Here is a 12,213-nt window from a genome sequence, read left to right on the forward strand (position 1 = left end):
CTCTATAGATCTACCTATTCTGGACTTTCACATGAATAGAATTGTATCATATGTGGTCTTCTGTGACTGGCTGTCCTGGGATGACAGTAGTGGTGGCAGGGCTCTCTTCTACTCTTTACCTGACCATATGCAGCTGACAAACTCCAGAAATTGCCAGATGATTATGCTACTGTTTTTAACAATGTCCTGGGGCAGAAATTTCTTTATAAATCAATCCAATCATATTGTGGCTCATTTGAAGGAACAGTTTCTGAGGTCACTGTTTGATAGTTGTTCTGAACTCAGGAGGGCTTCTCCCAGCTGTCTTATTTCCCAGTTCTCTCCTGCAAATTAGTCGACATATAGTCTAAAGTGTATCTTCATTAGATCTGTCAATCTCCTTCCAGTTGCCTTTCACAACTGCCACTGTTCTGTGAGCACCTTTAGGTTCTAACTTCTTTATGCTCTGTTGCAGATGAAGTCACTGCCTTAGGAGCTATCTGCTCTACAGCCTGCTTCTCCCCCTGGGCAAAATCCCTGAGCCAGGGCTCTGGAGTTAGGGATAGGGACAAAGGCAGGCCTCATTCTAAGTGACCCATGCTCTTCTGAGTGTTTGTTGAGGGTGAGGAGGTACAGTGGTAGCCTGAGGACTTCTTGGCATGCTTCTCCTGGCATGGAACCACACCTCAAGAACCAGGGGAGGGCGATAAGGGCTCCAGTATTCTCAGGGCACCACACCCAAAGTAGAGCCTCTGATCCACAAGTGGGGGCTGGGCAAAAGGGAGCCCCCTCCTCTCAACCACAATCACCTAGACTGAGCCTTAGCAACTGGCAGCCAGAGGCAGGATGAGAAGTGCTAAAGTCCTGCTTCTTCCAGGGAAAAAAAAAAGCCTTCCATTTGGGAGCTGGGAGAGAGAGTCCCATGTTCCTGGCTGTAGCATTCTGGAGTGGGGTCTCTGCATTCCTGAGCTGGGAAGGGGAGGAAAGCAGAGGTCTTGGTTCAAATACCACAGACTCCTGCCTTTCTTATTGAATTTTCATAGATTTTCTTGAATAGATGTTTCTTCATTTGTATCATTGAAAACACCTATTTATACATTTTATTTCTGTATCTTCAATTACAAGGAAAATTTAAACTTGTTTTCCTCAATAATTGAGTCATCCCATGTTTCATGTGAAAGTGTTCTTTTTCATAGAATGCGACAATCTTTAAATATAATTTTTTTCTCCTTAGTCTTTGCAACGTTTCTTTGCACTGTTGCGGGAATTTTCAAAGCCAGAGATTTTAAGCTCTTTGAAGAATTTTAATAAATCTCTGATATGCATTATTGCCATGTCTAGCTGTGTGCTTTTACACTGTAGTGATTTAATGACCAAACTTACTGACTGGGTGCTGTCAGTTCCTGTCTCTCTGAGCAGCCAGTGACAGTCAAGGACAGATTTGCAAGTGGTATGCTGACAGTCGCTGATTTTTAAAAATTGAACTGCAAATGCGATGGGTGAATCTCAACAGTCTTTCCAGAAAGAGCTTTTAAATAAATGTGCTTTTCCGCCGTGCGGGTCGAGTCAGTGACTTCTATCCCTAAAGGGCGGAGGGCTGAACCCCAAAGCCTATTAGCCGGACGCGACAGATCCGAGCTGTTCGGACAGCAGCCTCGGGGGGTGGGGCGGGATGGGGTGGGTAGTGTGGGGAAGTGGGTCTCCTTTTTCCCCTTAAGCCCTCCCCCAGCACGGGGCAGGCTTCTCTTTTCCAACCCCGGAATGGAGCGACCGCGAACGCAGATTCCCTCAGGCTAGTCTCGCCCCACCCGGCTCCTTTCTCTCCCGGTGCCCGAGTGGCCAGTAGTAAGCGGTGACATCCGTCCGTCCCGCCGAGTCGGTGGTCTTAGGTCAATCCAGGTTCCAAGACGCGGCGGCTTCTGCACTCGGCGAATGTGCAAATGGAATTCCCAGGCGCGGAGAGAGCGGCAGGAGGCCAGAGCCCGCGTCCCGGGGCCTCGGGGTTGGAGTCCCGCAAGACTCCTCCAACTCCGCGCGCCATTACCCGAGGAGGAGCGTGGAGACGCATCTCTCTGTTCAGGGATCTCCGGCTTCTGGATACGCAACACCCTCTAGCGGCGAGAATGGCCTAGTTCCCGCAGTCCCCAAACCTGGCGAGGGGCCACAGCAGAGGTCCATGCGCCATCCCCTCTTCCCGCCCTCCCTTGTGACCCAACCACCTGCGCTGGCTCGCGGTGTGGGCTTGCGTCCGCCCAGGAGTCCACGGTGCTAATGGTGTTAATCCGTTGGGTTCCTCTCAAAGCCAGGCCCTGTTGCCCTCGGAGAAAGTCTCCGGTGGGCTCAATTGGACCTCGGGGAGGAACTAAAGGCGCAGAAATAGTTTACTTTGAAGCCCGCATAAATGTGATGCCTTTCATTTCTGGGGGAGCACAGGTCTGAACCGGTGCGGAGTGAGTGGCATGACCTGGAGTAAGAGCTAGATAGTTCTCGAAATCTCTCAGAAAAGCCTCAAGCCCATCTGATTGCAGAGGTGTCTGAGAACTAGAGTTTTTCCCATACACTTTTGATAATGAAGACTTTGCAGGGGTCTGAGATTTCCAGTAACATTTGCAAAGCATGTGATGTTAAAAAACATTTTTACATGCAAAAACCAAACCAAGGGTGAGGGAGCTGGGGAAACCCAGGTAAATTAAATGTACTGTCCTGGCAGGCTCATTTAAAAGAGAATTAGTTGATTAGCCAATGAGAATGGGAAAGGAAAAGAAGGGGTGGGGTGGGGTGAAGGAGTGGACAAGTGGGATGGATTTTGCAATTTGCCAGGGTATGAATGGCACAGATTTTCTTTTAACCAACACCAAATGAGTTGTCATAAACCCATTATCCAGAAGAGGGAACTTGATCAGCTCAAATCCAACATAATGATTGCTTTTCTATTGTCAACTCTCCCAAAGATCACCAGAAAGCCTGTTAAGCAGAGGTAAGCTTATTATATCTACTGCCCTGAGGGAGAACACCTCCTTGACAGAGTCTTGGAGTTTCTCAGGTTCAGGTAAGGTTATTTATAAAGGTTTTGATTCTGGGGTCAAATGGTTTCAGACCATTAAAGTTGATGGAACTGAGAAAAGGTTGTGACAGTAGTCTAGGATTAGTGAACACAGCAAGGCAAGGGTCTTGAAGTGAGTCTTGATAAGTAAATTGTTTGATAAGCAAACTGTTTAGAAAAATTGGCCAATAGTAATTTCATGACAAAAACACTGAAGTTATTTATTGGCTTCTGGTCTTGTGTTCTTGAGCAAGAATTTCTTGGAAACACTTAAATCAGGTTGACACTGGTGATGTCAGTTCTCAGTACTGATTGTTAAGTTATGTGAATTCATGTGATTTCAGTTATCTCCTTCCACCCCTAACTGATCATTCCTCAGCCTGACCTGGAGGATAGACCACTACCATCTTGAGTCAATATCAGTTCAAATCTGGGTCACTGTTTGAGGTGTCATAATTGTTTATCAATTTTCTGGTGATGATTATGTCAACCTTGATAAATTTCAGATTTTCTTGACATTTGTTGAATCATTTAATGAGAGCATAGCTGCTGAACAGCATTTAAATCACACATTTGTCCTCTGCAACATAGACAAATATTAAGAGAAGGATTATGAGCAAAACTGACAGTTCATTTCTAAGCCAGGATCCAAGTGTGTCCAAATTAAACCAAGAGAACAGATGACACCCCCAATATGAAGAGCCTGCAGAACCAGATATAGGGATATTAGTTAACTAATTTCATGATTCATCTTTGTTTCCTAGATTTTCTCAGTAATACTGAAGATCCCAGGAAAGTCTTTAGGGATGTAAGTACGACATTCTCTCCCTACAACAGCACGTGTTCCACCTCGAGAAGTCAGTATTAAACCCAAAGTAACCCTATGTTGAACCACCACTTGTCTAATTTCTTGAACCTATTGGGCAAAATATTCAAGGCCCTTAGTGTCATTGTCTAGTTCTCCTGCTATTCTCTGAACCATAAAATATACAATTCTCTGCACTTTTCTGGACTTTTGAAAATGTGAAATGAAGAGGCTCCAACACAGAAGAAAGCAGTCCAAAATTCACTTTCAGTGGTAAAGGATCAGGTTTTTATCCCTAAATTATATTATCTAAAGATCTCTTTTTCCAAGAAGGTAACTCCAGGCACCAAAATGATCCTGAGTGATATCAGGGACTACCAAAAACAGGCATAGGTTTAATGAGATAACAGATGCTAACTAATTCATGGATGACAGCTAGTCATTATGAGACACTCAAAGATCTGTTTTCAGCCAAAATCCACCATGGAGGTGTCAAATAATATTGTAATGTTTTGGAATTTCTCATTAAAAGTATTCTGGTGCTAGCTGATGAAAATGTAATTAAATTTATAGCACAGAGGTCATCAGGTAGTAAAAAAGCATGCACTTTACATGGAAGGTCTCTATTTGTGTAGCAGCCTCCCAGTATTCAAAATCTATTTCATAGTTCTTTTCCAAAACATTTCTGTGAAAGTTCAGTTACAAATGCTAGCCCCTACTAAAGGTTCCCAAGAATTGTTTGCTAGAAATAGGAACCTCCCCTTCTAGGTATGACATGAAAGGAGTTTTAGATTTCTGGCTGTTTTCTGTTCTGAGTTTGCCATCTAAACCTTCTCTTAGTGGTTGACCCCAATTACCCAAAAAATTAACTGATTTATTGCAAGAAGCTAAGTGATAACCCACTCCCCCAAAGTGAGCACGAATGTAGCAGTTTGTGTAAATTGTTTGTTTTAGCAAAATCACAGGTAAATTGTAGCCAGACTCAGACATAGAAGTGACTAAGGATGCAAAAAGCAATATTAAGCATAAGGGCTTTATAGGTATTAGAGTTAAAAGGTAACAAATGTCTGTTAAAACTTCAGATACTTACCCAAGCAAAGAAAAGTGAAAATAACTAGGAAAATAGAGAACAAAAACATGTACATTAAATTATGACAGTCTGTGACTCTGGTCACCTTGATCTTGTTACATGCATCTTGGGTGGAAGCTGTCTATTTCATGCAATTGTCCACATGGTCCAAAGGTCTTGAGTAAAAACCATCTTCTAATGATGCTATGCTTCAGGAGGCTTTCTAAGAACTCTTGGTTTTAAATCTCACAATGGGAAGGTATCTTAGTTTCCTGGTTGCCTTGACAAAAGCCACGCAATGGGTTGGTTTAATGACAGGAATTGATCAGTTCATGGTTTTGAGGCCAGAAGAAGTCCAAAATCAAAGTGTCAGCAAGGCAATGCTTTTTCTCAAAAGACTGTGGAATTCTGGGGCTGGCTGACCACAGTCTTTGGGTTCCTTGGCTTTCCCATCACATGGCAATGCACATGGTGATGTCCTCTCCTTTCTCTTACAGGTTGTATTGACTTCCAGCTTCGTGCTCCTCCACATGGCTTTTGCTTCATAAAGCCTCCAATAATAGGATTAAGGCCTAACCTCATTCAATTGGCCATGCCTTAACTAAAAATATCATTTACAAAAGATTCTATTTACAATGGGTTCACACCCACAGGAATGGATTAAGATTAAGAACATGTCTTTTTCTGGGTATGTAACTCAACCTACCACAGAAGATGGTCTAAGAGAGTGTGAGACCTTATGTCTTCCTAGGTAGAAGGACAAATCCTGGAGTGTTAATGTTCAAAAGTAACTGATAGTGTCCTTTCCAATGTGGTTCCAAAATGTGTGTGCGTGTGTGTGTGTGTCTTATTCTTTTTTCCAAGAGATAAAGCCTCCAAGTTTTAGGTCATGTAGAGACTACCTGGGAAAATAAGGAGGAAAGGCAGCTTGTACCTGTTTGCCATGAGACAGTATATTGCATGAATCCTTTGCAGATTTCTGCCACGTGGGCCTGAAGTAAGACTGAGTACAAAATTGGTGAGGAAATACCGAACCTCCCAGGACAAGCTGTGAAAAATTCACATGGTGTGAGCTGGGGAGTGCCAGAGAGAGTGGACCTCCTGGTTATGAGGCCCAGAGCCAACACCATTGGGCAGGGAAGACCAAGAGTGTCAGAGAGTATAGCCATTTCAGTTTTCAAATTCCTTTAGTTCTTTCTGCTTAAGATTGAGGGTGATAAGAACAATGACTTTTCTGAATAAGTGGCAAGGTTTTACAAATCTTTTTCACAACCCTCCTCGTAATGACCCTCCCATTGGAGAGTTGGGTTGGAATTCCCCACGTTGGAAATATAAAACCAAGAAATTGGCTCCAGAGAGAGAAGATGGCTGCATAGAGAGGAGTGAAAGTTAGTTTGTCCCCCCCCAGAGCAACTATAAACAATCAGGAACAACTAGTAAAAGATCTGGAATAACTGCTGGGAGAAGACCGTGACTGTCCAGACATTGAGCAACAATCTGGATTTGGAGAAATGCCCAAGATCACAGCATAAAATCTGTAAGTAAAAACTGCAGAACTGAGCTGAGAGCCCCTCCCTCATGGCAGCCTGAACTGCAAAACCTTGCTGTGATAGAGAGCAGCACTCTCCGAACAAGCGAGTATACTTCAGTCCAGCTCCAACTTGGTTTTTTCTTTTTTTTTAAATCTTCATTTTATTGAGATATATTCACATACCACGCAGTCATACAAAACAAATCATACATTCGATTGTTCACAGTACCATTACATAGTTGTACATTCATCACCTAAATCAATCCCTGACACCTTCATTAGCACACACACAAAAATAATAAGAATAATAATTAAAGTGAAAAAGAGCAATTGAAGTAAAAAAGAACACTGGGTACCTTTGTCTGTTTGTTTGTTTGTTTCCTTTCCCTATTTTTCTACTCATCCATCCATAAACTAGACAAAGTGGAGTGTGGTCCTTATGGCTTTCCCAATCCCATTGTCACCCCTCATAAGCTACATTTTTATACAATTGTCTTTGAGATTCACGGGTTCTGGGTTGTAGTTTGATAGTTTCAGGTATCCACCACCAGCTACCCCAATTCTTTAGAACCTAAAAAGGGTTGTCTATATTGTGCATAAGAGTGCCCACCAGAGTGACCTCTCGGCTCCTTTTGGACTCTCTCTGCCACTGAAGCTTATTTCATTTCCTTTCACATCCCCCTTTTGGTCAAGAAGATGTTCTCCGTCCCACGATGCCAGGTCTACATTCCTCCCCGGAAGTCATATTCCACATTGCCAGGGAGATTCACTCCCCTGGGTGTCTGATCCCACGTAGAGGGGAGGGCAGTTATTTCACCTTTCACCAACTTGGGTTTTAATGTTAACTGCTCAAGACAAACTATGAATCCCCAACAAGCCGAGAGAGGCCTTTGGTGACAACTGACCTTGGAGAGCCAGGGGACATATCTGTCTCTGGACGGGGTGTCCAAAGGATCGGATGCTATCTCTGGCCAATGGGTGAATCTGGGGGTTGTAGACTGACCCTGAAAGGGGACCTTCTGTCCCTTCCTGCCTCTCTCAACCTGGGTGGCTCAGTGGAGAAAGCCTTAGCCATTTTCAGGTCACAGTGCTCTGCAGTAGAGAAAGCCTCAGCCATTTTAAACTCGCAGCACTCTGACCCAGACAAGGGTGGAGATAGCAGAGTTAGAGAAACAAAGAATCTATTTATATGCAAATGACCTCTCTCTAGGGGTCATATCTTCCCTAAGAGGAAGAAGGCGGTGCCAAACTCTACTACCCACCTTCCATTCAGAACCAGACTCCAGAGCCTGGGGGAAAACAGGCACAGCCCACATCTCCTTACACCAGTCTGGAGTGACAGGCTGATGGGCGCCACCTGCTGGGCAGAAAAGCATAGGGTGTGTCAATCCTCTAAGACATACCCTCAGGGAAACCAGACAGTGAAAATTTCTTCCTTTTGGGACCTGAGCCTGTTCTGGTCTGGGAAAACCTGATTGGGGTAACCAAGGAAACCAGATGCCTGGACATCAGAAAACTACAACTTACACAAGAAAAATGAAGTTATGGCCCAGTCAAAGAAACAAACTTACACTTCAACTGAGATACAGGGATTTAAACAACTAGTGCTAAATCAATTCAAAAAGCTTAGGGAAGATATGGCAAAAGAGATAAAGGCTATAAAGAAAACACTGAGTGTACATAAGATAGAAATTGAAAATTCAAAAAAACAACTAACAGAATCTATGGAAATGAAAGGCACAACACAAGAGATGAAAGACACATTGGAAACATACAACAGCAGAGCTCATGAGTCAGAAGAAAACACTCAGGAACTGGAGAACAAGACACCTGAAAGCCTACACACAAAAGAACAGATAGAGAAAACAATGGAAAACTATGAGCAATGCCTCTAGGAACTTAAGGACAAAAGGAAATGCAAGAATGTACATGTCATGGGTGTCCCAGAAGGAGACGAGAAAAGGGGCAGAAGCAATAATAAAGGAAATAATCATTGAAAATTTCCCATCTTTAATGAAAGACATAAAATTACAGATCCAAGAAGCTCAGTGTACCCCAAACAGAATAGATCTGAATAGGCCTATGCCAAGACACTTAATAATCAGATTATCAAATGTCAAAGACAAAGAGAGAATCCTGAAAGCAGCAAGAGAAAAATGATCCATCACGTGCAGTACAAAGGAAACTTAATAAGACTATGTGTGGATTTCTCAGCAGAAACCATGAAGGCAAGAAGGAATTGGTGTGATATATTTAAGATACTGAAAGAGAAAAACCACCGAACAAAATCCTATATCTGGCAAAACTGTCCTTCAAATATGAGGGAGAGTTTAAAATATGAGGGAGAGTTAAAAATGACAGAGTTTGTGAACAAGATACCTGCCCTATGGGAAATACTAAAGGGAGCACTACAGACAGATAGGAAAAGATAGGAGTGAGAGGTTTGGAACACAATTTTGGGTGATGGTAACACAGAAATGTAAGTACACTGAACAAAGATAACTATGAATATGGTTGAAAGAGGAAGGTTAGGAGCATGTGGGACACCATATGAGGAAAGATAAAGACTGGGACTGTGTAACTCAGTGAAACCTAGAGTGTTCAACAGTTGTGGTAAAATGTACAAATATGTTTTTTCATGAGGGAGAACAAATTAATGTCAACCTTGCAAGGTGTTAAAAATAGGGATGTATTGGGGAAAAATACAATCAATGTAAACTAGAGACTATAATTAACAGAAGCATCGTGTTATGCTTCCTTTAATGTAACAAAGGCAATATACCAAGGCTAAATGCATGTAAGAGGGGGACATAAGGGAGGGTGTATTGGACTCTTGGCATTGGTAATGTTGTCTGACTCTTCATTATAATTTAGTTTAAGGTTATCTTTCCTTTTGCTGCTTCCTAGCTGTCATGTTTTTTTTTTTCTTTCTTTTTTCTTTTTCTTTTGCCTCCCTGCCTTCTCTGACTCTTCCTTCTGCTTTGTGGAAGAATTGGAGATGTCCTTATACAGATAGTGGTGAGGGTGGTGAATACATAAATATGTGACTATACAGGGAACCATCAATTGTCTACTTAGGATGGAATGTATGGGGTGTGAACAAAACCATCTTAAAAAAATGGGTTGATGAAGAAATCTTGAGGGCAGTATACTGAGTGAAATAAGTCAGACACATAAGGACAAATATTGCAGGATCTCACTGATAGGAACTAATTATAATATGTAGACTCATAGACATGAAGCATGAGATACCAGGATACAGAAAGAGGCTAAACAATGGGGAGCAGTTGCTTATTATGAGTAGAATGTTCAACTAGGTTGAACTTAAATGTTTGGAAATGAACAGAGGTGACAGTAGCACATTGTGAGAATAACTAACAGTGCTGAATGGTCTGTGAATGTGGTGGAAAGGGGAAGCTCAGAGTCATGTATGTCACCAGAAGGAAAGTTGGAAGTTAAAAGATGGAAATGTATAAAACAGTGAATCTTGTGGTGGGCAATGTCAGTGATTAACTGTACAAACATTAGAAATCTCTTTCATGAACCAAAACAAATGTATGACACTACAACTAGAAGATAATAATAGAGGGGCATATAGGGAAAAAATATATACCTAGTGCAAACTACATACCACAGTTAGTAGTATTTCAATGTTCTTTCATCAACAGTAACAAATGTACTATACCAATACTATGAGTCAACAATGGAGGGAGGATGGTTAGGGATATGGGAAGATTGCAGTATCCATTTTTTTTTTTTTTTGGTTGTCTTTATTTCTTTTCCCGAGTAATGACAATGTTCTAAAAATTGAAAAAATTAGATGTGGTGATGGATGCATGAAGGAAAAAAAAGGAAATAATAAAAAATACCCTTAAGTTTCAATAATGTTGAGTCAGATATACTTTAAGTCAGTAAGAAATATTATATGATAGTCAACCTTACCTAAGCAGGAAAACTATTCTACATGGTTAGGAAATTTGGAGTTCTTGTATTGCTTTTATTTTTGACTATGAGGGGGCAAAAATGCCTTGGTTTCTCCCTGTTTTTTTGTTTGTTTGTTTGTTTTGCTTTTTGTTTTTGTGTTTTAATGAAAAGAAGACATGGAAAGAATGTGAAGGAAATTTTTAAAAACTGAGGAAGTTTCTTTGTGAAATAACATAAGAAATTTCTGCAGTTTTGTAAGAAATGCTTTTGTCATTATAGTATGAATATATTCAAAAATTTACCTAATGATTACTGCTCTCAAAGCTATCTCATGAACTTTGTGATTAAAGCCCCACCATTCAACAGCCATAGCTCTCACTCAACAAACTAACATGTGCTTTTAATGCTGACTTTATTGTAAAAAGCCTTCAGATATGGAATGATATTCAAACAAAATAGAAACAACAAAAAGGAACAGAAATGTAAGCTCAACAATCTGTCTTTAGAATTCTGACTGACAATGTGGAAGTCATATTTGTAATCACCTAAATATCAAGGGAGTCAGGGAGTCATATATTCTACTGCAAAAATTAGTTACCCAGTGAGGTTATACATGAAAGGTCCACATGTTGACTGAGAGTAAAAATCTGAGAGAATGGTTTTAAAACAAGTTCAGAACTAAAGAAGGTTATCTGGTAGTTTACTCTAGCCTAATCATATAAGTGCAAGTTTAATAAGTCAGGCTTTATGACCCAACAGGAATAAAAAACAAATCAGATTTTTTTTTTTTTGACATAACTGGAATCAGGAGCAAATTTACTTCCATGGTGTGATGGTTAGGTTCATGTGTCAACTTGGCCAGGTGATAGTACCCAGCTGTCTGGTCAAGCAAGCACTGGCCTAACAATTGCTGCAAGGACATTTGTGGCTGGTTAATAAACCAACAGGCTGGTTTATTAAATCATCAGTCAATTGACTGCAGCTATGACTGATGACTCACCAAAGGGCATGTCTTCAAGAATGAGTAACTGGCAGAATCCTCACATTGGTTCCCTGAATCATGGAATGAGGGCTATTATGGTGGGAAAGGCCAAGTGGAAGCCACTGGAACTGCCCCTGCCTAGCAAAATAGTAAACCAGAAGCAATACCAGATTCCTGGAGGAACTGCAGAAATTAATGCCACTCTTAGGGACTTGAAGGATGCAGGAGTGGGGATTCCCACCACATCTCCATTCAACTCTCCTATTTGGCCTATGCAGAAAACAGATGGGTCTTGGAGGATGACAGTGGATTATCATAAGCTTAACCAGGTGGTGACTTCAATTGCAGCTGCTGTTCCAGCTGTTGTATCATTGCTTGAGCAAATCAACACATCCCCTGGTACCTGGTATGCAGCTATTGATCTGGAAAATGCTTTTTTCTCAATTTCTGTCAGTAAGGACCACCAGAAGCAGTTTGCATTCAGCTGGCAAGGCCAGCAGTTTACATTCACTGTGCTACCTCAGAGTTATATCAGTTTTCCGGCCCTATGTCATAATGTTGTCCACAGGGATCTTGATCATTTCTCCCTCCAAGAGATTGTACTGGTCCATTATATTGATGATATCATGTTGATTGGACCTAGTGAGCAAGAAGTAGCAACTACTCTAGATTTGTTGGTAAGGTATTTGCGTGGCAGAGGATGGGAGATAAATCCAACAAAAATACACTGGCCTTCCACCTCAGTAAAATTTCTAGGTGTCCAGTGGTGTGGGGCCTGTTGAGATATTCCTTCTAAGGTGAATGATAAGCTGTTGCATCTGGCCCCTCTTATGACCAAAAAAGAAGCACAATGCTTAGTTGGCCTCTTTGGATTTTGGAG

At 41.6% G+C, this 12,213-nt stretch overlaps 1 pseudogene; it reads right to left on the reverse strand.

The window, feature by feature from the left end:
* Positions 1-1,772: 1,772 nt before the first annotated feature.
* LOC119513245 overlaps positions 1,773-12,213 on the reverse strand; it is a 49,555-nt pseudogene continuing 39,114 nt past the window's right edge.

This window comes from Choloepus didactylus, chromosome 2, assembly GCF_015220235.1.
Source record: "Choloepus didactylus isolate mChoDid1 chromosome 2, mChoDid1.pri, whole genome shotgun sequence".
In the NCBI taxonomy this organism is placed as follows: Eukaryota; Metazoa; Chordata; class Mammalia; order Pilosa; family Megalonychidae; genus Choloepus; species Choloepus didactylus.